The 23,126-nt window shown below is 41.6% G+C and overlaps 1 protein-coding gene across 15 annotated transcripts in view; it reads left to right on the plus strand.

Annotated features, from left to right (window-relative positions):
• KIAA1217 (KIAA1217 ortholog) overlaps positions 1–23,126 on the plus strand; it is an 839,027-nt gene that overhangs the window by 738,901 nt on the left and 77,000 nt on the right. Inside the window, exon 1 of one of the 15 annotated variants that reach the window (XM_050804848.1) lies at positions 591–3,092. The exons of 10 other annotated variants lie outside the window; for them this stretch is intronic. The gene's annotated coding sequence lies outside the window, so the exon portion shown is untranslated. 4 more of the 15 variants (XM_050804843.1, XM_050804847.1, XM_050804849.1 and 1 more) reach the window with 4 other exon arrangements.

Consider the following 23,126-nt stretch of genomic DNA (forward strand, 5'->3'; position numbering starts at 1 on the left):
GTGCTTACTCTGTGCCAGTCACCATACTGAGCAATTTGCTTGTATTTGCTGCCATTTGATTTTCACAGCTATACAATGTGAGAGGCGTTCTTATTCTCCTCCTGTTTCAGAAGTGGAAGCTGAGACTTAGAGAGGGCAGCGTACTTGCTCAAAGCTACCCAGCTAAAGAGAAGTGGAGCTGAATTTAGAGCCAGGCAGGCCAACTCTAGAATTGGCCTTTGTAATCACGCCTGTGGTCACTACTGTCCTTTCTTTTCCACCACTGTCTTCATCAGCATGTCCATGAGTCATCGCCACATGTCCATGGGCCACGCATTTCTGAAAACTTAACCCAGAAGCCACTCTCTTCATCAAGCCTCTCTCACTCTTCTCTTTCCAAACCTCACCACTCACTGTCCCTTCTCGAAACTTCCATAGAACTTCACCTCCCTGCCCTGCTGTCTTTGTGCACTCTCCTTTTCCTGCCTGCACTGAGTTATTGATGCATGTTTCTTTTTCTTCCTTTCACCATTTTATTCTTTTTCTTATGAATGATGTATTTATTTATTATTTATTTATTTATTTATTTATTTTTATTATACTTTAAGTTCTAGGGTACATGTGCACAATGTGCAGGTTTGTTACATATGTATACATGTGCCACGTTGGTGTGCTGCACCCATTAACTCATCATTTACCTTAGGTATATCTCCTAATGCTATCCCTCCCGCCTCTCCCACCACCCCATGACAGGCCCCGGTGTGTGATGTTCCCCACCCTGTGTCCATTATTCAATTCCCACCTATGAGTGAGAACATGTAGTGTTGGTTTTCTGTCCACGCATCTTAAGTGTCTTTCAGCTCTAAGCTTCTCGGGAACGGGGTCTCCATTTCATTCATCTTCATACTCCCTGTGGCTCTCTCAGACAGTGCCCTGCCCTGAGTAGATTCTTATTAAATACCTGGATAGAAAAAGATACTTACTTCAGCCCTTTTCTGTCACCAACTTTCAGTTAGTTAGTGCCTTATCTACTCAGGGCAATCCAATGATTTGTAAAGGTACATGTTTGAGGCTTATAGCACATTACCTAATTTATCCCAGTATTGGCCACTGACCCAAAGGAGAAATAAGAATGTCTGCCTTTCCTCAGTCGATCGGTGTAATTTGATAGAAGTTAATAACCCTGGGCTGAGCATGGTGGCTCACACCTGTAATCCCAGCACTTTGGAAGGCTGAGGCAGGCAGATCACAAGGTCAAGAGATCGAGACCATTCTGGTCAACATGGTGAAACCCTGTCTCTACTAAAAATACAAAAATTAACTGGGCTTGGTGATGCGTGCCTGTAGTCCCAGCTACTCGGGAGGCTGAGGCAGGAGAATCGCTTGAACCCAGGAGGCAGAGATTGCAGTGAGCCGAGATCACACCACTGTTCTCCAGCCTGGTGACAGAGTGAGACTCCATCTCAAAAAAACAAACAAAAAAAAGTTAGTAACCTGAAGTTTAAGAATAACAATAAAGAAAAAAATCTTCTTTGTCAGATTAAAATAAGTATTCATCAGAAATACACACTTATCTAACCTTTTTTGTGGGGGAAGGGGCTGGATTTTTCAGGAGTTAAATTCACCTGTGGTAGAAAGTAAGCTAAATCCCTAGATAACAAATCTGAATAAGATAGATCTGATTTTGCTGTGTTTATAATTCACTAGGGTAAATCTTGCTTTTATTTTGCTTTATTTTTATTTTATTTTGAAGACAGGGTCTTGCTCTGTCACCCAGGTTGGAGTGCAGTGGCACAATCATGGCTCACTGCACCCTCAGCCTCCCTGGCTCAAGTGATCCTCCCTGCTCAGCCTCCTGATTAGCTGGAACTACAGGCCCACACCACCACACTTGGCTAATTTTCTAAATTCTTTGTAGAGACAGAGTCTCCCTATGTTGCCCAGGCTGGCTTTGAACTCCTGGGCTCCAGGGATCCTCCCTCCATGGCCTTCCAAAGTGCTGGGATTATAGGCATGAGCCACTGTGCCTGGCCCCTTGCTTTTAGATTGAGTTGATAGTCAGTATTTCAAATATCTCTAAACTTACAACGTAAGGGTGATGACTTTAGAGCAGTTAACCTAACTTCATTACTGTAAGCGTTTACTGATTCACTCAATCAGCCATAGTGAGTCAGATCCTTCCTCTGGTCTCAGCTCTCATGCAAGATCCTGAAGATATATTGGCAAAAAGCAATAATGATACGGACAATAATCAATTAACTCAATAATCAATAATGATACGGACGTCTATAATTTTTCACATCAGTTCAAGCTAGATGAAATCCTTGTCTGTGTTCTATAATTCGCTGGAGTTAACACTGTGGAACTCATTTATGAGTGATATACGTAATGAAATCTTTTTTATACTGTGCTTTTCTGGGAGGCAAAAAAAGATGTTTCTGTTATGATTGATAAGGAAGGACTCTTACGGAAATGATTAGCTAGGCAAACACATTTGAATACAGTGGCTATCCAGAACGTGGGAGATATTTTCTGGCTCCTTCTCTGCTTCCAGTTACAAAGTCTTATTTTTCAAGAAGCAAGAAAAGGTAATATATGCACATCTGATATGCAACTTCCAAGTGATACAAATCTCATCTTTCCTGCTGCGTAGCTGCTTGCTTTTCCTTGTACTATTTTTTTTTATTTTTTGTCATTGAGAGGTTATGACAACATGAGCCATATTGTATTTATAAACATCACGTGTTTCCTTGATATGGCTTGCAGTTTCTGCCAGACAGAACACATGGAAGAAACATTTCTCGTTAGCTCAGCATTGGTTTTAGTTATGCTGATTTCCGGGACAGGAAAAATGCCTTCCTACTCAGAATTAACTTTCATAGAGTAGAAACAAAACCTCTGAATGTCCGTGAAATAGTTTTAACAAGAGTGGATACTGCTCCTTTAAACCACATATTTTGACTAAAAGCTTCCTTCTGTAAAAAACCCAAGGCTTGCATTTAGTCACCATGAAGACAGGCAAAGCTGAAAGCATTGGAGAGAGGGGTGGTTTCGAGGTCTCTGTGAGTCTAGAAAGTTTCTTCTAGAAAAGAAAGGCTCACGGAAAATGTAAGGTAAGAACTGTGCCTTTATGATAAGATATTATCTTTAGAATTTTTTTTCATGCTCTGGCACGTTTATCTTTCATTAACTTGTCTTCTGTATTCAAGTTCAATGCAATAGGAAATTGGAATTTTAGGTTTTATTTTAACTTCTTGCACACTGCTTAGAAGAAAATCTCTCTTTGTTATTGACATTATTCTGTTTTTTTGAAATCCACTTAAATTAAACTGGGCTGTCTTCAATCTATAAATCTTGTGGTCTTGTTTCTGGCTAACCTTATAATTTGGAAAAGGATTTAAAGTGCCAACATAGTTTGCTTTTACAGGTCTTGTTGATTTATGTGCTCTGTGACAATTTTCAATGTTTTTATGAAGATGTTGACTTACATACAGTGTCTGAGGCAAAGTCGATAATTTGAAGGCATGGTACAAACGAGGAGGGAAATTCATATGTGTCCTTTAACATTCCAGGGAAAAATTCTTTGGTATTTTGTTCTTATGAAAATCACTTTAAATTGTAAAATAAAAATAGCCTTTATTCTGGTCTCAAAAAAAAATTAAAGAAATAGCAATTTAATCTGTATAAAATCACATTTAAAACTTCTACAGTTTTTAAATAGCAAGCTTGATATAACAAGTCTGTTATATCAGGTTTAGTGATTGCCTGAAAAGGTCTTTGACAGAAATCATGTTTACTTGAGATAACTATTCTGTCAACTCTTGCAATAATTCAGTCACAATATTTTTGCATTGATTTCCTTTAAAGGAATTTAGTAGGAGCAATGTCCTTTTAAATTAGTCTGTTTCCTTTCAAAAGTACATGTGTTCATGAATTTGCTTATTCATATTTCTGTGGGTATCTTTATCCCAGTTTATAGATGAGTTAATATACATGAGAAGTTGTTATCCAATGTGGTTTACATCATATCTATTATTTTATTTAGTCATCATCATAACCCTACGGAATAGGTACTATTACACCCATTTTAAGTTTGGAAAACCAAGGCTCAGAGAGGAACAAGATCAAGATCACACACTTGTAAGTAGCAGAGCTGGGGTTTAAATCCAGGCTGTCTTCCTTGTTTTTAAGTCCTGGACGGCACAGCCTCAATAGTAGCTGAGAGCTTCAGGTCTAATGTTTATGTGGCTTCAGGATAAACTATTTTGTATTTTTCTGGAATTTTATTTTATTTTAGATCTGTAGCATCCAAAACCTAGTATCACACTGGTTTTTTATCCAGGGACCTGGTTACAACTTACTCAGAGCATAATGAAAACAGTGAACATCAGATAGTGTAGAGATAGAGAAAAGCACTTTGGATAAACGGCTCTTTCCTCTTTACTACACAGACCTTTCCTGTTTTCTTCTTTGCTTCATGTGCTGTGTTGCTCATAAAAACGGTTTCCATAGGACAGAGCAGGGAGCTTGTCTGGGAGCTTGATTTGGGAGCTAGAAAGTATCTTTGAATGGAGACTGGCTAACTGTGCCTGCCCACTGCCCTTCAGTCTGCTCGCAGAGCTCTCAGGAGGGGGCCGGGAAGAATGTCAAGGCTGAAGGTGGAGGATTCTGAAGTTAGGGCAGCTGGCTCAGCTGCCTGAGAGCCCAAACTTCACCTTCAACATTGCTCTTCCCACCTCCTCCTGAAGAGTGAGACATCAACACAGCAGCAAAAATATCCTGGTGACTTGTTATGCAACGTAATTACTGCTAACAGCATCAACAGGGGATGCAGCTGCTCCCAACACAGGCTTCAGGATCAAGGCTTCCAGCCCCAGTTCAGCCTAAAATCCAGGATTGGCTACACAACCAACACAACTCCAAGTTGATTGGAGCAGAACCTTCCTTCTCCCCAGCAGGTACTAGGGTTGGCTCCCGAAGAGTTCTGAGTCGCTGCTGGCTGGAGTGCACTTGAGAGGTTTTTGCCACATCCCTCTGCCCTTTGATATCCAAACCACATCCCTTTTCTTTGCTCTTATAAGTATAGGTGTTGGCGGAAATTGCCTTTGACTGGGGACATATGTCCTTGCATTTTCAAGTTGCATCCCTTGTACCTACGTATTTTTCACTTGCTGGGGTTTGTTTTTCTGTGTTCTTTGTGGGTGCTCAGCAAGGCATCCCAGACCATACTAGGCTGTTCTCTACCACATCGGCCTAGGCTCCCTGGGTCCCAGACCCAACCCCTTAGAGGGCTTCCAGGGGACCGTGTTTCTCTTGATGCTTTTTCCAACATTTCTCAAATGAGCATGTGTTACTTTTATATAAATTTAGGGGAAGGGAGAAGAACACGCTAATCTTTTAAAAAGAAAAAAGTGCTTTTAAGATACATTTTGCCTACTGGTAACACATTTTCTTCTGTCCTACTTTTTCTTGTGGAGCAGGTGATCTCTGCTTACATGTGATTTGCAGAAGTCATAGATACTCTGTCCGCTTTTGAGGAACTAGAGCTGGCTACCGCAGGTTTGTAATTGAGAAGACAAACCCGACCTGCATCACCAGTGCTCCCTCAAGAAACAGCCCTGAAACTAATAATAATTTTTTAAAAGACACTTAATGGGTACAGAAAAATCATTTAGAAAGAATGAATGAGAACTAGTATTTGCTAGCACAACATAATGCCTATAGTCAAAAATAATTTAATTGTACATTTTAAAATAACTAAAAGAGTATAACTGCCAGGCGATGTGGCTCACACCTGTAATCCCAGCACTTTGGGAGGCCGAGGAGGGCAGATCACAAGGTCAGAAGATCTAGACCATCTTGGCTAATGCGGTGAAACCCCATCCCTATTAAAACTCCAAAAAAAAAAAAAAAAAAAAAAAAAATTAGCCAGGCAAGGTAGTGGGCTCCTGTAGTCCCAGCTACTCGGGAGGGTGAGGCAGGAGAATAGCGTGAACCCGGGAGGCAGAGCTTGCAGTGAGCCGAGATTGTGCCACTGCACTCCAGCCTGGGCAACAGATCAAGACTCTGTCTCAAAAAAAAAAAAAAGAAAAGTATAACCGAAATGTTTGTAACACAAAGGATGAATGCTTGAGGTGGCAGACACCCCGTTTACCCTGATGTGATTATACACATTGCATGCTGTATCAAAATATCTCATGTGGCCCACAGATACATACACCTACTATGTTGGCACAAAAATTAAAAATGAAAACAAGAAAGAAAGAGGCCTGACGTATTTGGAGTCTTAGGGCTTTAGAAATAGAAAGAAGGTCTTAGGCATCATCTTTTGTAACCCATTGCCCTGTAACTTGAGACCCAGGAGGCCCAGAGTGGTTGGAGTGACATGGTCAAGATCACAAAATAAAGAAGAGGCAAAAATAGGGATGGATCTCACGTCACTGTTCCCGAGACCAGACCCTTGTCTCTATGCAGTGCCATTTCAGCCTGTTCCCTGCTTTTGTTCTCACCCCTCTGGAGCTTACGAGGTTTGTCTTCTTGATTGATTTAGAAAAACACTATCTATTTGACTTCTCTTAGCCATCTTTTGTGGTCACTGAGTCTAGCCAGCTTTCACTTATCCTCTAGAAAGCAGGAAAACTCTCTCTCTCTCTCTTCTGGATTGTCTTACTAAAAGAGAACCAGAAATCCTGTAGTTAGGCCAGAGCTGATTAATTGGAAATGTGTGAGCCTGGACTAAAAATAAATGGATTTTAAACTAACCAGATTTAGATTATCCAGTATTTTTTATGGAAGGAGAATAGGCCATCATGTCAACTGAAAAATAGCAGCTGTTTCAAATTATGAGCTACTTTGAATAAAACAATATTGGCTGAACAAGGTTGTACAGTATTATGGCATTGTTTTAAAAAACAGCCCCTTTGCTGTGGCAAATAGCTCCTGCAGTTATGCTGTTTGAAACGTTAATGCATGACTCGTCACATTACTTTCAAAGTTGTCCATTGCTTGGAACCAGTGATTTTAGGTGGCAACTAGAAAAACAGTGCGTAAATGGTAATAATTACACGATGTTGTTTTGAATGAATGTTGGAAAGACTGGTAGCACAAAGAACTTGAGAGTTAATATCCATTAATTCCTTAAGTCACAACTATAATTCTTAGTCACAACTAAGGAGAAAAAAGTCAATTTAAAACTGACTTAAAGAAAATTATTAAATGAGTACTAGTACAGCTGATATAAAGATAGAGCCAAAGTGGTGATGGTATCTTGTTAATGTGTGAAGTATAAAAACCAAGGCTTTAAGATGAAGCCTAAATTGAGGGTTCAAGGAAGGGACGGGGTAAAACTTGATTTAAAAGCATACAATTGGCCAAAAAAAAAAAATTGGATGTCCAAATGAATTCTAATTCTTCTCTAAGAGTTCTCAGGACCATCAGCATGTTACTATTTGGGAGAAAAGAAGAGCTACTCATTAAATAGTTTTTTGAGCAGATTTATTTATTTAAGGTCTCTCCAGATAAAAGGTGTTACTACCTAGCTTTTCATTGAAGCTAGAGGACCTCTTTCCATTACGCAGGCAGCACTAACTCACTCCATATTCCTGCAACAGAAAATATGTTTGACTTAGTTGATCGACACATGTATTTGATTTCTTTCGTTTTCTTCTTTTCTTGTGACATCAAAGGTCGTGCTTTGCCTTGTTCTGGTTTCATTCTTTGAACCTGTTCCTTTTCATGCACCCTTGACAGAGTAGGAAGAGTTCCAAAGAAAAACACAAACAACAAAAAGGAATCATAGCAATGCCAACAATGGGGCAACTCAGAAATAGCAGGGGCCTGATCTATAGGGTGCTTCAACTTCGATGCGTGTCAGCGCCTCTAAAGCATAGGATTGGTGGTCAGGGTCTGATAGCTTCATCTAGAATGAGCATTTAGTACCAGTCCTTGCAGTCACTTGCAAGGAAGGAGGACACGGAATATAACATTTTGTAGATGGTTGACCCCTTGCAGTAGGGACTGAGGGATCATGATGGATACATCATGGATGGAAATCCACAAAGTGGAAACCGTTTTTGCTTGCCTTTAAAAGCAAATCTAAAAATATATTTTCTAGCAGCTGTGTAACTGCAAAAAAAAAAAAAAAAAAAAAAAAAAAAGTCTGCTCCACTGCAGCGCAACTTACTCACCAGATATCTGCAGGGTTCAGATCTTAATGCTTCAGAAATTTGTTGCAGATTTTACTGTATATATTTAGACCGAGGAGCCTATTAGCTTGCAATCTGAGAGAACCTCTGCATTTTCATGAAAATGAGAAATGTGGCACTGTTGGCAACCTCGGGCTATAATTATGTTAATCTGACCATTTTAAGACTGAAATATGTTGTTTTAAAATGTTTCTGTATTTTTATTATTCGTAACAATGATCTGAAGAAATTCACTGAAATGCTAATAAGTTTCTATTCAGTGTCACTTTGAGACTAGAGCATAAAAATGAGTCAGATGTGGAATTTTGATATTTTTAATTTTGGCACAGAATTTTTATCAACAGATATGTACTCATATACATAGAGTATCTTAATATAAAAACTACCCAAATATAATTTTATATTTTAAATATAGATACAGTGAGTATATGTGCAAAGCCGTCTCGACAGATATGTGCAATAACAAAGCATCTCTACATTTGCATTAAATTCCCAATTTTTGCTATGCCAAAAATTAATTTTGAGCATTATTACAAGATAAATGTTTTTCTATCAAGAACCATGCTAAAGCACCCAGCTCCCTGTTTTTAATATAAATATGGGACAGGACTAGAATGGATAATGTAGTTGAAATTCCGAGAGCCTCTAAACACATATCTTGAGCTAATTAGTTCAGTTTCCTCTTCACCAGTCAAAGCTTGCATTCTGGCCACAGACAAGTAATGATACGGATGCTCTTTTCATTCACAAAAGAGATGTTCTCCCAGGTGGTAAGATGGGAAGGAAAAGAGAATGATCCAATGCCAAGATGTGGGTAATCACCCATCTCACAGTGATTATAGATAATTGCAATTTGAGTCTATTTGTTGTTGTAACACTATGAAATGGATTGGGAGTCTTTTATATAGCCTGATCTGGGTTCAGAATGATCAATTAATTTGGGAATAGGAATGAGGAAAAGTACTTTTTTTTTTTTTTTTTGAGACAAGAGTCTCCCTCTGTCGCCCAGATTGAAGTGCGGTGGTGCAGTGGTTCACTGCAACCTCCGCCTCCCGAGCTCAAATGATCCTCCCCCCTTAGTCTCCCAAGTTGCTGGGACTAGAGGTGCATGCCACCCCACCAGGCTAATTTTTCTGTTTTTTGTAGAGAGAGGGTTTCACCATGTTGCCCAGGCTTGTTGCGAACTCCCGAGCTCAAGCAATCCACCAGCTTCAGCCTCCCAAAGTGTGGGGACTACAGGCGTAAGCCACCATGTCCAGCCTGGACCGTTTTCTCAAATATGATGTCTTTGAAATGTAATACAGTGTGATGTTCTTACATTGGCTGCATCCAGAGTCCTCATTCTTTTGCCAGTTCTTGTACCTCAAAAACGAAATGTGTCATTCATTTCTTCCATCTGTGAATATATGTAAGTGAGCATTTTCCGTTTTATTCATTTTCTTCTGCCTCACAGCTCACTGAGTAGACCCCTGAATGTTTGCTGGTGATATTAATAATCATGTGTGCACAGTGACACAACAGTGATGGAACTCATTAGGTATTCACAGCACCAGAAGAGAAAGTGCAAGAAGGTTTTACTGAACCAACTAAGGAGCTGAATCAGGGGCTCAGAGAAGTTCAGTGTCAGGACTAGTCACAGTTATGAGACCATAGCCAAGAAGAGATTCCCAGCAGGGAGAAACCAAGCCTTTTGAGTCATAATCTGGTGCTCGCTCCACCACACCCCACTGCCTTCCTCAAGATGATGGTGTGGAGGAGTACTGATTGATGAGGAGGATTAAACCTTTTTTTTTTTTTTTTGAGACAGAGTCTCACTCTGTCGCCCAGGCTGGAGTGCAATGGCGTGATCTCAGCTCACTACAACCCAGGCTGGAGTGCAATGGCGTGATCTCAGCTCACTACAACCTCTGCCTCCGAGGTTCAAGTGATTCGCCTGCCTCAGCCTCCGTAGTAGCTGGGATTACAGACACCCGCCACTAAACCCAGCTAATTTTTGTGATTTTGGTAGAGTCGGGGTTTTACCATGTTGGCCAGGCTGGTCTGGAATTCCTAACCTCAAATGATCCTCCTGCCTAGGCCTCCTGAAGTGCTGGGATTACAGGCGTGAGTCACTGTTCCCAGCCAATTAAACCCTTTTTAATTAAAAAAAAAAAAAATTGGAAACTAATTTGTATACTTCAGTGCATTGGAGGAAAGGTCATCAAAATGGCCCCAGTGTCTTGCTGCCCTAATTTAAAGAAACCCCTCTATTTATTGTCACTTATCTTCCTGTCCTCTGTGGAAGAAATACTGCTCTAATGTTGCTTTTCAGAAAAGTAAAGATAATGCAAAAAAAAACAAAGGGCTGGGGAGGTTGGTTTGGGCATTGGTGGAAGATAAGCTACCTTTGTTTCAGCCTGGAGCTTGATTCTTTTTGAAGTGAGTTGAAAGCTCTTGGTGCTAATCAAGAACTTTTTGGGGGGGGTGGGGATGGGGGAACAGGATTGTATTCTGTCACCCAGGCTGCAGTGCGGTGGTATAATCATAGCTCACTGCAGCCTTGAACTTCTGGGCTCAAGCCATCCTCCCACCTCGGCCTTCGAGTAGCCAGGGTACAGGCATGCACCACCATGCCTGGCTAATTTTTTAAATTTAAATTGTGCAGAGACAGGGTCTTGCTATGTTGCCCAGGCTGGTCTCAAATTCCTGGCTTCAAGCCCGCCTTGGACTCCCAAAGTGCTAGGGTTATAGGTGTGAGCCACCGTGCTCGGCCCTAATCATGAACTTTGAAAAGTGCTCCGTAGATTACAAAGCATTTTCTTCACTTGCCTTACATCCTGTGTGGGAGGGAGGTCTTTCCTTCCTGGAGGCAATGGGTAAGAAGAGCAACTAGACAGTGTGTAGCTCCTTACTCTCTGCGGGCATTTCATCATACGGAGCATGACTTACTGACTTGCTGTCCGTTCTGTCCATGAGCTACTCAGTGTCAGGAGTACAGGCCTTGACTTAAACGTAGGGATACTCAAAGGCCCACCTGGCAGTTTGTTATTGGGACACACGGAAGCAGATCGTGTCGCTGAAGAGGAGGCTCCTGTCGGTATCAGTACCTGGTGGGGAAGAAGGGATTGGTCAATATTTGGCTACACTCCTTCAGCTGTTGGTGCAGCAAAAGGCATGGCAGGGTGTGGGCAGAGATGCCTGCCAAGCCCAGCCTCAGGGCATGTACAACTCCCAAGCTGGTTGTCTTTAAGGCTGTTATTTATCCAAATAAGGAGAAGCAGTGGTTTTGCTGACCATCTCAGATTTCCAAGCCATGTTCCCTGGCTGGCTGACTGACTTGCTATTTGGACTGAAAACACAAAGGTATTCCTTTGAAATGGAGCAGTCTTGTGGGGCTCGTGGGTACCCTGGAGTCATTACTTGGAAGAAGTTTTTTTTGTTCCCCACATTTGTAGATAACATGAACATGGGTTGGTCTATTTGACCCGTCTCTTGTGACTCTTGCAACACTCGATACAGATGGACCTGATTTGGGACAGAAATAATACTCATTTTTAGAGGTTCTTGAACCACTGCCCTCCTTTGAAGAGGATTCAAAGGTCAGATCTCCACACTGATTTCTTAACACTAGAATGCAAGATTATTCTAGCACTTCATAGATCCTGGCCGTTATCTGACTTCACGCGAGATATTTGAAGTCTCTGAGCCCAGTTTGTTCATCTGTGAAATGGGAATTATAATGTATCTGATGGAAATGAGATGAGAATTAAATGAGGTAATTTTGGAAAGCATTGGTAAATAGGAAGTTACCCAAAATATTCATTTTCTTCCCTGTTTCCATCTTCTCTTGGCAGATTTAGTTGACAATATTTATAATAGGGAAATTCTAGACAATTGTGATTGCTATCCAAAGGATTTAACCAAGCTCACGGTAGAATGGAGATTGTGATGTGAACGTTCAGTGACCCTGTATTACCATGTCCCTCTACTCACTAAAGCAGTGGTTCTCAAAGAGCACTCCCTGGACGAGCAGGTCATTATCACCTGGGGACTTGTTAGAAATACAGATTCCTCGGCACCACCTGAGACCTACTGAATCAGACACAGTGGATGTTAGACCCAGTAATCTGATTTAGCAAACTCTCCAGGTGATTCTGATGCCCACCGTCTGACAGCTGGAAAACCACTGTCTGAGAGTAACTCACTTGTTGGGTCAGTAGTCTAGCCATTCCCCCAAGGCACCTAGACTTTCCTATCTCTTGTCCTTGACCATGCCTTTGTTCCTGCCTACAATACCTAAGAAAGGGACCTCTTTCTTACCTACTGAAATTCTACTCATCATCCATGAACCCACTCTCACCTCCTCAGAAAGGTGTTCCTTAGCCACCCCAACCATAAGAATCTCATTCTTCAATGAACTACCAGAGTGTTTGTCTGCTGCACTCGTCTGACACTTGGCAAAGTTATTCTTGCTTTGTCATATTTTAATGTTCATGCACATGTCTTATTTTTCCTACTAGAACATAAGTTCTTCAAAGGCAGAAATCATGTCTTACAGATCCCTTTTCCTTCATCAGTCTTAACGCTGGGCTTTGTATATAGGTAGCTACTCAGTAAATATATGGATCCACAGAATCTCATCATTGGAATGGGCCTTAGAGAAAATCTACATGAGATTTCTTATTTACAGATAAAGAAAGGGATGTTGGCCAGGCGTGATGGTTGATGCCTGTAATCCTAGCATTCTGGGATGCCTAGGCAGGAAGATTTCTTGAGACTAGGAGTTTGAGGCCAGCCTGGGCAATGTAGTGAGATCTCAGCTCTACAAAAAAAAATTTTTTTAATTAGCTAGGTGTGGTAGTGCACACCTGTAATCCTACCTATTCAGCAGGCTGAGTTGGGAGGATCACTTGAATCAAGGAGTTCGAGGCTTCATTGAGCTATGATCACACCATTGCACTACAACCTGAGTAACAGAATGAGACCCTGTCTCTTTAAAACTAAAAAAAGTGAAAAGAAAGAAAACAATATTAACACCTGGACCAGAATGCTGGTTCTGGGATTCCCCGTCTGGTGTTCTTCCCCCATCACCCTGCTGCGCCCACTGCGGGGAAACGCACCTGGGGGCTTTCAGAGCCGCTGGCCTGGCCCCCAAACTAGCAGGTGCTCTCGTGTTCTCTGCCACAGACTCCAACTAAACCCAAGGAAAGCAGATGGGTTTTCAAAGCTATTGTCATCTAATTTATAAACCTAGAACCTCTTAGATTTTTTCATAACTAATGAAAACTGGGAAAGTACACATTTTTCATTCATAAGCCTATAAAATTGTGTAACAAATGGCATCAACTCCTAGCCTTACACGCGAGAATTTCCCCAGCTCGCACACTCAGTACACCTAGGATACCCATGGAACTTCTTTTATTTTTGAATAAAAGTTCACAGTGGGGCATTCACAGTGGAGGAGGTGGCTCCTCTGAACCCAGGAAGAATTGGCACGAGGGCTGTTTTAATCTGGGTCCCCATCATTGTTTTTTTCATGTTTATTTTTGAGGAAAAATTGAACCTGGCAGATCTATGAATTATTGTCTTGTAGTGTTACCCTCTGGGACCGTTCCCTCAGACAATCCTTTCTTCTCTTGACACATGGGCTGATGTTGTTCGGCTGAGGATCAGAATACTGGCACAACTAAAACACCTTTCATCAGAAGTCATCCGTAACACACCTTTTAAAATTTGCTCCACAGACACAGCTCACCTTGTGCTGTTTTTTCTTTTGCTTGGTAATAGAACCTACACAAATCCTACTGAGATCAATATGAACACAGCAGAATGCAGGCAATGGAATGTGGTTCCTGTAGAAGGGCTAAGACGGTAACCTAGGTCCACAGAGTTGGTTTCAGAAAAGCTGTGATCTAAGAAGGAGGAGCAGTGAAGGGAGACATGAGACAGGCCTGAAGGGGTTAAACCTACTAGGGAGCAATTGGTAGTGAGAAGCTGAGACCACATGAGGCCAGGAGAAAGGAGTTATTAGAGAAACAGACATCCTGGGATTTGAGTAGCTCCGTTGTGAGAAGACATTGACAGACCACGAATAAATGGCCATATGGTTTCCAACTTGACATCTGCCATTCCCCAATGTGTTTACCACCATTTACTCTCATGGGCTCTGAAAACCATCTATCTTTTAAACTGCAATTGTATAGTATGAAATTCTACATAGATCAACATCGATTCATTGTTTAAGTTTAGGTATATCATATCATCAAACTAAAATATATATACATTTTAATTCTCATGTTCTAACCATCCTAAAGCTATACAACACTCTACCTAGCTGTTTTCATATCTATCCTTTAAACTGCAGTTGTAGAGCATAACATTCTGAGTTTTTTTGGTGGGGTGGGGTGGGGGGAGACAGCGTCTTGCTCTGTTGCCCAGGCTGGAGTACAGCAGCGTAATCTTGGCTCACTGCAGCCTCCACCTCCCAGGTTCAAGCAATTCTCCTGCCTCAGCCTTCCGAATAGCTAGGATTACTGGTGTGTGCTACCATGCCTTGCTAATTATTGTATTTTTACTGGAGATGTGGTTTCACCAGGTTGGCCAGGCTGGTCTCGAACTCCTGGCCTCAGGTGACCTGCCCACCTCGGCCTCCCAAAGTGCTGGGATTACAGATGTGAGCCACTGCACCCGGCTGTATAGCATAAAATTCTACACAGATCAACATCACCTCATTGTGTAAATTTAGGTATGTTAATATCATCAAGCTAAAATATGTATACATTTTAATTCTCACGTTGTTGCAATCATCCTAAAGTTATATAATGCTCTAGCTAGCTATTTTTGTTCACAGTATGATCAATTTGGTCAGTCCCTCCAGTGAAAAGAAAGAAGAGCATAGAGGGCAGCGATGGAGACCCTGTACCTCTGTGGGCGGTGCATGCATCTCTGAGGGGCGTGGTCCTGGGAATGTCACCCCGTGACAGAATTAGGGTTATAATGGTAAGGGATTTTAATCAGCTAAGGCTCAGATATTTTATTTTATAAATAATCTGGTGCCTGTGACTGATGATGACCTTGTGCATGTGTCTGTGTGTATATACACATATGTGTATACATATATATAACTTATATGTACATATGTGTACATACCTGTATGTGTATACGTATATATAGCTTATGTGATATGGGGATATCTATATAGTACTGAGTGATGTATAATATAGATAGGTATATATAAGTATAATATATACAAGCATACATACTGATATGTCTTAGTTAAATATAACTAATATATAACTAATTGTGTAACTTACTCATTTTGAGGCAAGTAGATAAAACCTAATTGTAAGTCAAGAGAGGCTCTAAATCATTAGAGCTGAAGCCCATTGAGATGCCCCAGTGATTCTTTTCCTTTGCTGTGAAAATCTGGACCGGTGAATGGAGTGAGGCACTTCTCAGACAGACTTGTTCGTGTTTCACACCAAGGCCAGAAATCGAATAAGGAATCCGTCAGTGATCATGCGTGGGTAGGCATGAGGAGCATCGTTCTTTGCAGAATAGCTCGCAGTGTGCTGAAGTGCACAGCAGGTCACACGCAAACAACCGAGGAAGCTGGGGTTCTGGCTGCTTCACTGCTTAGCAGCTATGGGAAGCTGGGTGAGGTTCTTAACTCCCTGCACTTCTGTTTCCCAACCATTCAAAAAGACATAGGATACCTGTCCTCTGTCTCTCACTGAGTTCTGGAGCCCATGAAATGTCACAATTGAGAGCCCTTTGTAAACTGCAAACTGCTGTGTGACTATTGGAGTGTTTGTGGGTGGGGTATGGTGAGCACGGGGATTTAAAATCCCTTGTTAGAATATGAAGTGTCACAAGCAAATAAAGCAATATATCCTATATGGCAACATGTGGTTGACAAGTTAAATAGGAGTTTCAAGAACTGTCATAAAGAGAAAAATAAAGTCTAAGGCACTAAAAAATTGTAGTTGGGTGCTGTAGATAACTTAGTAGTATCCAATCTAGAAAACATTGAAAGGGAGTTGTGCATAAAAGAACAAGGTCCGTCCAGGAAATGGGTGGATGTGCAGAGATGGAGATAAGAGAAGGAGTTATTTGTACCATCTGTTGCAAGTGGTATAAAGAAGATATCATTTTACAAACTGTAACTATTTTCGGTACAAAAGAAGGTTGTCCTTGGCCTGGAGAACACAGGAGTAGCCCAGCAGAAGATTGAGTATCAGTGAGAAGGACATTTTTCTTTTATCCATCCTACAGCACTGCACAGTTATTGATTGTGGCTTGGAAGCGAAATGATTTATTTAACATTACTTCTTTATTCTGTTCCAGATTGAGATCTTTAATCACTGTTGGGCCCAGGACTGGTCAGCCAGGTCTGGCCACTGGAGGGCTCAGCAGAGTTCCTGTGTCAAAAGATTTATAGAAATAACGCTCATCTTAAATATAGCCATAAGCTAACCGCTGACTGGACCATCTCTTTCCTGGGAATTAAATAATTTTGGCAGCAGTCTGTCTGTCTGCCTCATGTCTGGGAGACATTCCATTTACAATCAAATGAAACAATAGGCTAACTAAAACCTTACAAATGGCAATCTTCCCAATTTTACCAATGCAAACAAGATGAATTTGAAATTTTTTCAACGTAATAATCCCTTCCCTTCCTAATATCATCTTCATATCTATAGGTACAGTTTAGATTTTCTTTGAGCAAATGTAATTTTTTAAAAGCCAATGAAGAAATGAATATGAAAGGGAAAATAGGAAGGAATATGTGTCACAATACTATTGGCTTTACCGGAGCATAAGAATTATTTCCTGTTGAGGTCATCCTGAATATTTCCTAGCACGTCCATTCTTAACACTGACTCAGAAAGAATACATTGCTTCCACTTTGCTTTTAGGCCTAGTCAATGAAAGGAAGAGGGAAAATGAAGAGTAGGACACTTTATACGCTGCTGGGAAGAGTAATGTAGCAATGGCTGTAATGTCCCAAGGTAGAGCAGGCAGAGAAGGGTCTGGTGAAGTCATCAAACCGAAGCATGGGGGTGTTAATGGTTGCACACACTCACACTGAACCAAACTTTGTGGTGAGTTAGCCTGAACTAGCCCTTCTCTGGAGAATGTGCCTTCCACTGAGATTAAGCCACTGGGTCCTAGATGGCACCAGGACACCAGAATATTGTTTAGGAAATTGGCTTGTCTGGTGCATTAGCGGGTACTCTGGGGCCTTTGGAGATTGAGCTCCACCTCTCTCTTGGGTGAACTCCGTGCTTGCTAAAGAGCATTTAACTCATCCTGATTCACCGCAGGATTGGGCTGGCTTTCAAACTCCTGACAGTGAATTACTGCTCTGGTAATGACGAATCCATGCGTGCATGCTACAGACAGTGCCCTGGGGCATTTTGAAAGTGAAAGGAAATTGCTGTGAACCTGGCAGGAAGGAAGGGAAGGCAGAGGTAAACCAGACTTCTCGCATTGAACCCACCGACTCTCATTGTAACAGGGTCAACAGAAGCCACCTCTCTCTAGCGTAATCAACAAGGTTTCTTGTGGTTTTTTGTTTTGTTGCCCTTTTTTTTTTTTTTTTTTGAGACAGGATCTCACTCTGTCACCCAGGCTGGAGTGCAGTGGTGTTATCTTGGCTCACTGTAGCCTCTCAACCTCCCAGGCTTAAGTGATCCTCCCCCCTCAGACTCCCAAGTAGCTAGGAACACAGGCATGCACCAGTATGCCCAGCTAAGTTTTTACTTTTTGTACAGACTTGGCCTCCCTATGTTGCCCAAGCTGGTCTCAAACTCCTGGGCTCGGGAATCCTCCTGCTTCCACATCCCAAAGTGCTAGGATTACAGGTGTGAGCCACATAGCACCTAGCCCATAGCAGATGTGGGATAACGTGTTGAACATGGCATGACTTTCTTAGCCAAGCAGCAGAGAGACAGAGAGAGTTACTGCTCTGTTTCCTGGGGGACAGCCTGACCCCAGACCCTTCACAAACAGTCACTGGAACAAGCAACCCTGCCCGTAATAAGCAGGTAAAGAAGAATTATAAGAGCCATGTCTGTTAGCATACCTCACGCCATAAAACAGGGTCTTTGGGGGATGTGATAGGGGCAGCATCGCGGCGTAATCAGACAAGGGGGACCACCCCTCCATCCCCCTTCCTGGAACGTATGTGCTTGACCGAAGACACAAAACCTGCCTAATGTGTACCAGATTCATCAGAAACTGATAGTGTGTGCCTCCCATACTCTGGTGAGAAATAACAAACCCTTGCTGATTAGATTAAAAATCAAAACAAGAGCTTCCACATTCCTTCTACTGTTTTCCGACCTCTTAGGTGGCATCTGTTACAACCACTTCACCCAAATATCGTTCCTAGTGAGACATCTTAGGAGGGTGGCAATGTTACGTGCTCCATTTGCCCCCTTCTTTAATAACCACAAAGCGATTTGATGGCAGTAAACAGTTTTTTTAGAAAGCCTGCAAAGGACTGGATTTGAACTTGAAAGACGTCATGGAATTCTTTTGGTCAGCAAGAACAACCTCTAAAAGCCTTAAAATGTTTTTAAAATGCACAGGCTGCCCAGAGTGTGGTAGTCGGGTGTGGCGTGAAGCCAGTGGGGCTTCCAGCCCAGTGTGTGGAGTTCCTTGTCACCGTATTCCCACTTGGATAGCTTTCGGTTCCACCCAGTCCCCAAGGGCCCAGAAAACATGATGGTGATCAGAGCCAGCCTGTGAGCGCAGGAGGTGCTTCCTTTCTCCCCGACCTTTTGCTAGCAGTGCATTAATTCCCGTTCTCCGCTGAGCGCTGCACAAGTCACTTCGTGTTGTGGACACGCACCTTCTTGTACCGGTTCCCCTGGAAGAGACCGGCTGTGCTGACAGCGGTTGTACCCAGAGGTCTCTGGGGATCGCCTGCCTCTCGTCCTTCATCTTGTTTAGGGTGGGGCAGAAGGGCTCTGGTTTCCTTTCCAGAATCCCCTCTGCACAGCCATGGTTTGCCCTCTCTATCTTTCCTTCTCATTTCAGATGTATTTTCCAGGGTGACTGCAGTTCCTTGCCCGGCTCTATGTAGGACTGATTAATGGCTGCTACCCAAAGTTCAGCTTGGTAAAACAGGGCTGGTTAATTAATAGACAGCTTCCTTATCTCCCTCATGTTTTCCCTCTAGTATTAAACCAGGGGAAGAGGCTTATGTTTCCTTCAGCTGTCAATTCCCAGACTTCAAGTCTGGTAGCAAACTGGGTGTTGGGTGCTGGTCTAGGTTTAAGTAGCACCTTTAAGTCAACAGAAAACTGATCTGAAAGTTGGTTCCTCTGGATTGAATATGTTGGGTTTTCTGACAGTTTCATTTCTCGGTGGCTGGTTGTTTGCCCTTTTTAATGATCCTGTTTGCCTTCGGTGAAATATATTTTGTAATATTTCCTTTGCTGTTAACCCATTTACCTAGGCCGTTTAAAGTTCCTTCACTGGTGTTTTCCCTGTAAGCAATTGTTGAAGGACTGAGTCACCCGTGAGGTAGCCTGTGGTTGGATGTGGGCTGAGGTTATTCAGTGACTAATTTCCAAGGGGAGGAGAAATTGACTTATCACGGGGAGGGTTACTTTTTATCCATGCCACTGTCAGCTTCTCTCTGAAAACTGGGTATTACAAAATGGTCTTTATTGGTTGTGAACACTCGAGCTGAGAAACATTTTAGGATCTCTGTGTCTTTTGTGATGATTTTGTCTCTGAAGAGGAAGCAGTCTAAAATATTCAAGTGTGGAACCAAGGATTTAGATGAAGCCAGCAAACAAAGGAATCATGTAATCAGGACCTGAGCGAATGTGCTTACTCACGGCATTAGGTACACAGGTGATTTCCTTAAGAAAAAGTAAGTGGCTTTAATTCTTTGAGGGTGAAAGAATGTCATAAGATTCCTTTTCAGTTTTCTCTGCTTACTTCACTGTGTGGTCTGATTGAGTGATATGTTTACAAATTCCAGACTTGGAAGGGTGGGGTTTGAAATACAACAAACTGTACATAATATTCCTTTTCCACAAGCTATATATACACACACACACACACACACACACGCATATATATATTTTAATACTCCACAGACATTATTACATGAGGCGGTTTCCCAAGATGATTTTAAACAAATATCTTTTATACTAGGTTTTTTGTGTTTTCTGGAAACAATTTTAATATGTTGTTTCTTATCTTACCTTCAAGAAACTTCTGAATGAGTGATATTCGATTTGACTTATGGTACTTTTGGGAAATAAAATATAGCTACATGTAAGAATTTCTAACTCAGACTTCAGATCTTAATAGGAAATGGCCCCAGATACTTTCTGGTGTTTCGGATGTATGGTGTAAACAGCATTTTGATCCGTGTGCAGTCTGTGGGCAGCGACACCAGCCTCTCAGCCTGCTATTATGACGAGGCTCTTGAAGAAACTACCCTCTTTCTAAGAACTGGAAGGACTCAAATAACAAAGAGACAATAGAGGTTTGGGCAGTGATGGAAAGAAGAAATGACAGTGCCTAACTGAGCAGATGAATGCGGTGGAACAGTCTTGTTCGTACATTATATCTAGGGCAGGTGAATGAACATTTTCTGTGTCGGGGCTTAGGTGCACATGGCAAATAGGTATCTGTGTTGTATTCAGAAAAGGCGCTGGAAGAATCTTTATTTCTCTGTGTCGGTCATCTCTTTCTTGCTGTAAAATGAAATTGTTTAAAGCTTACATTATGACATTAGTGTTGAAATTCTGTGGGGAAAAAGTGTCAATGATAGAACATAGCTAGTTATTTTAAACTCACTAAGGGAAAAGAGATGATAAGATTAGTAGCATCAGAAAGATCAGTGGTAGAATAAGGGACTAAGATATATTAATGTGAATGGCAACTCTGTGTGTGTGTGTGTGTGTGTGTGTGTGTGTGTGTGTGTGTGTGTGTTGCTTATTTATTTTACTTGTCAGTTTAGTATAATTTTCTCCCACAAGGTCTGACTTTGAGTACCAGTGCAGGAAAAATCCAGTATGTATTTAATGCCATGTCTTTACTCATTAGCAAAGTAACAGTTAAAAACCAAAACAAAATAAATCTGTGTTGGTGATAGATTCTAGGAAGATCTCTCCTTAGTAAGAACACCCGCATCAAAGGCTGGGTTTGTTTTAAATTGTGAATTATACAATCTTAACCATCATGCTGCTTTAGTCTATCAGATTCTGGAGTCTCCAAATGCTACTTTTTATTGTAAGTGTGACCTTGGAAATCACACTGAAGACTTGAAAACATCCCTCCAGTGATGTCCCCTTACCTTCCCCCACATCCTAAGAGCGGGTCGCCTTAGGCTGCTCCCCGTCTTTTATAGTAGGATTCCCAAGTTGTCTGATCGTAAGGGTTCATTCTAGTTGTGGTTTTAAAACAAATTTTCCCACTCTATAAAATGATCATTGTGTCATTTTTCTTCTTGGGCTCTATTTAGAGCCGAGGATGAAATACATGATCCTGGTTCTTTTTAAATCTCCGTTTTGGAAAGTCAGTCATAGCTTGGCAAACCAACATAAGAATTCTGCCAAGACTTCCAACATCTAAGTCACCTATGTTGATAGAGACATTCAACCTCAGATTACCAATTCTGTCATAACCGAATGTTTGTATTCAGTGCCACTGTGGACAACTCAGGTTGACGGTGACTCTTTTGATGACCCTTTTGGATGATGGCAAGATTATTTTGAAGTGGACAGGGCAGGGAAGACACACAGGATTAGCTCCAGATCCGGGATGCTGACTGTTCATGGCAAGCATCCATCCTCATTGGCTGAAGTCCCATTCTGGTTGGTTGGTGTCCCTGCCATACTGGATATTAGCTGTCAAATATTTCGACTATCACCGACATTTCCCACATGAATGCCCAATATAATGTATTAGAATTACTTTAAGTTAATTGTTATATTTCTTTCTAATCTCATCTACACATACCACTAGAAAATCTAATGAGATATTCTTTCTAATTAGATCTTTAAGTGTTTCATTTTAAAGGTTATTTATATATCTTCTAACCACTTTTTGCACGTCACCAAGCATGTTTTTAAAATACCTATGTAAATACCTTTGCTGTTTTCAAAGACATGTACTCAACTTTTTATGAATTTAAATAAATTTTACATTTTCTTTTTACTAATATTCTTTATCCTTCTGGACAGTTCTATACTCCCTGGAATATTTTATTTTATTTTATTTTATTTTACTTTATTTTATTTGAGACAGAGAGTTTTGCTGTGTTGCCCAGGTTGGAGTACTGTGGTGCATTCTTGGCTCACTGCAACCCCTGCCTCCTAGGCTCAAGCAATTCTTGTGCCTCAGTCTCCTGAGAAGCTGGATTGCAGGCACATGCACCACGCCTGGCTAATTTTTGTATTTTTTGTAGAGATGGGGTTTCGCCATGTTGCCCAAGCTGGTCTCAAACTCCTGGCCTCAAGTGATCTGCCCACCTCAGCCTCCCAAAATGTTGGGATTATAGGCATGAGCCACTGCACCCAGCCCCTAGAATCTTAATGTCCCTTTTTATATTCCTGCCAAAAAGAGGAAAGTTTCTGCTGATTAATTGAGGTCATAGTCCCCCAGATCAAGATGTATTCTGAAGGTGGCTAAGGAAGGAAAAGAGAACAGGGAATAGTGATTGACCTAGTTAGGACTGTTGTTCATACAAAGTGGCTTCTAGATATTTTATTGATTGATTGAGACGGAGTCTCACTTTGTCACCCAGGCTGGGGTGCAGTGGTGTTATCTCGGCTCACTGCAACCTCCGCCTCCTGGGTTCAAGCAATTCTCCTGCCTCAGCCTCCCGAGTAGCTGGGACTACAGGCGCACGCCACCATGCCCAGCTAATTTTTATATTTTTAGTAGAGAGGGGGTTTTGCCATGTTAGCCAGGCTGGTCTTGAACTCCTGA

The sequence above is a fragment of the Macaca thibetana genome, chromosome 9 (genome assembly GCF_024542745.1).
Source record: "Macaca thibetana thibetana isolate TM-01 chromosome 9, ASM2454274v1, whole genome shotgun sequence".
Classification (NCBI taxonomy): Eukaryota; Metazoa; Chordata; class Mammalia; order Primates; family Cercopithecidae; genus Macaca; species Macaca thibetana.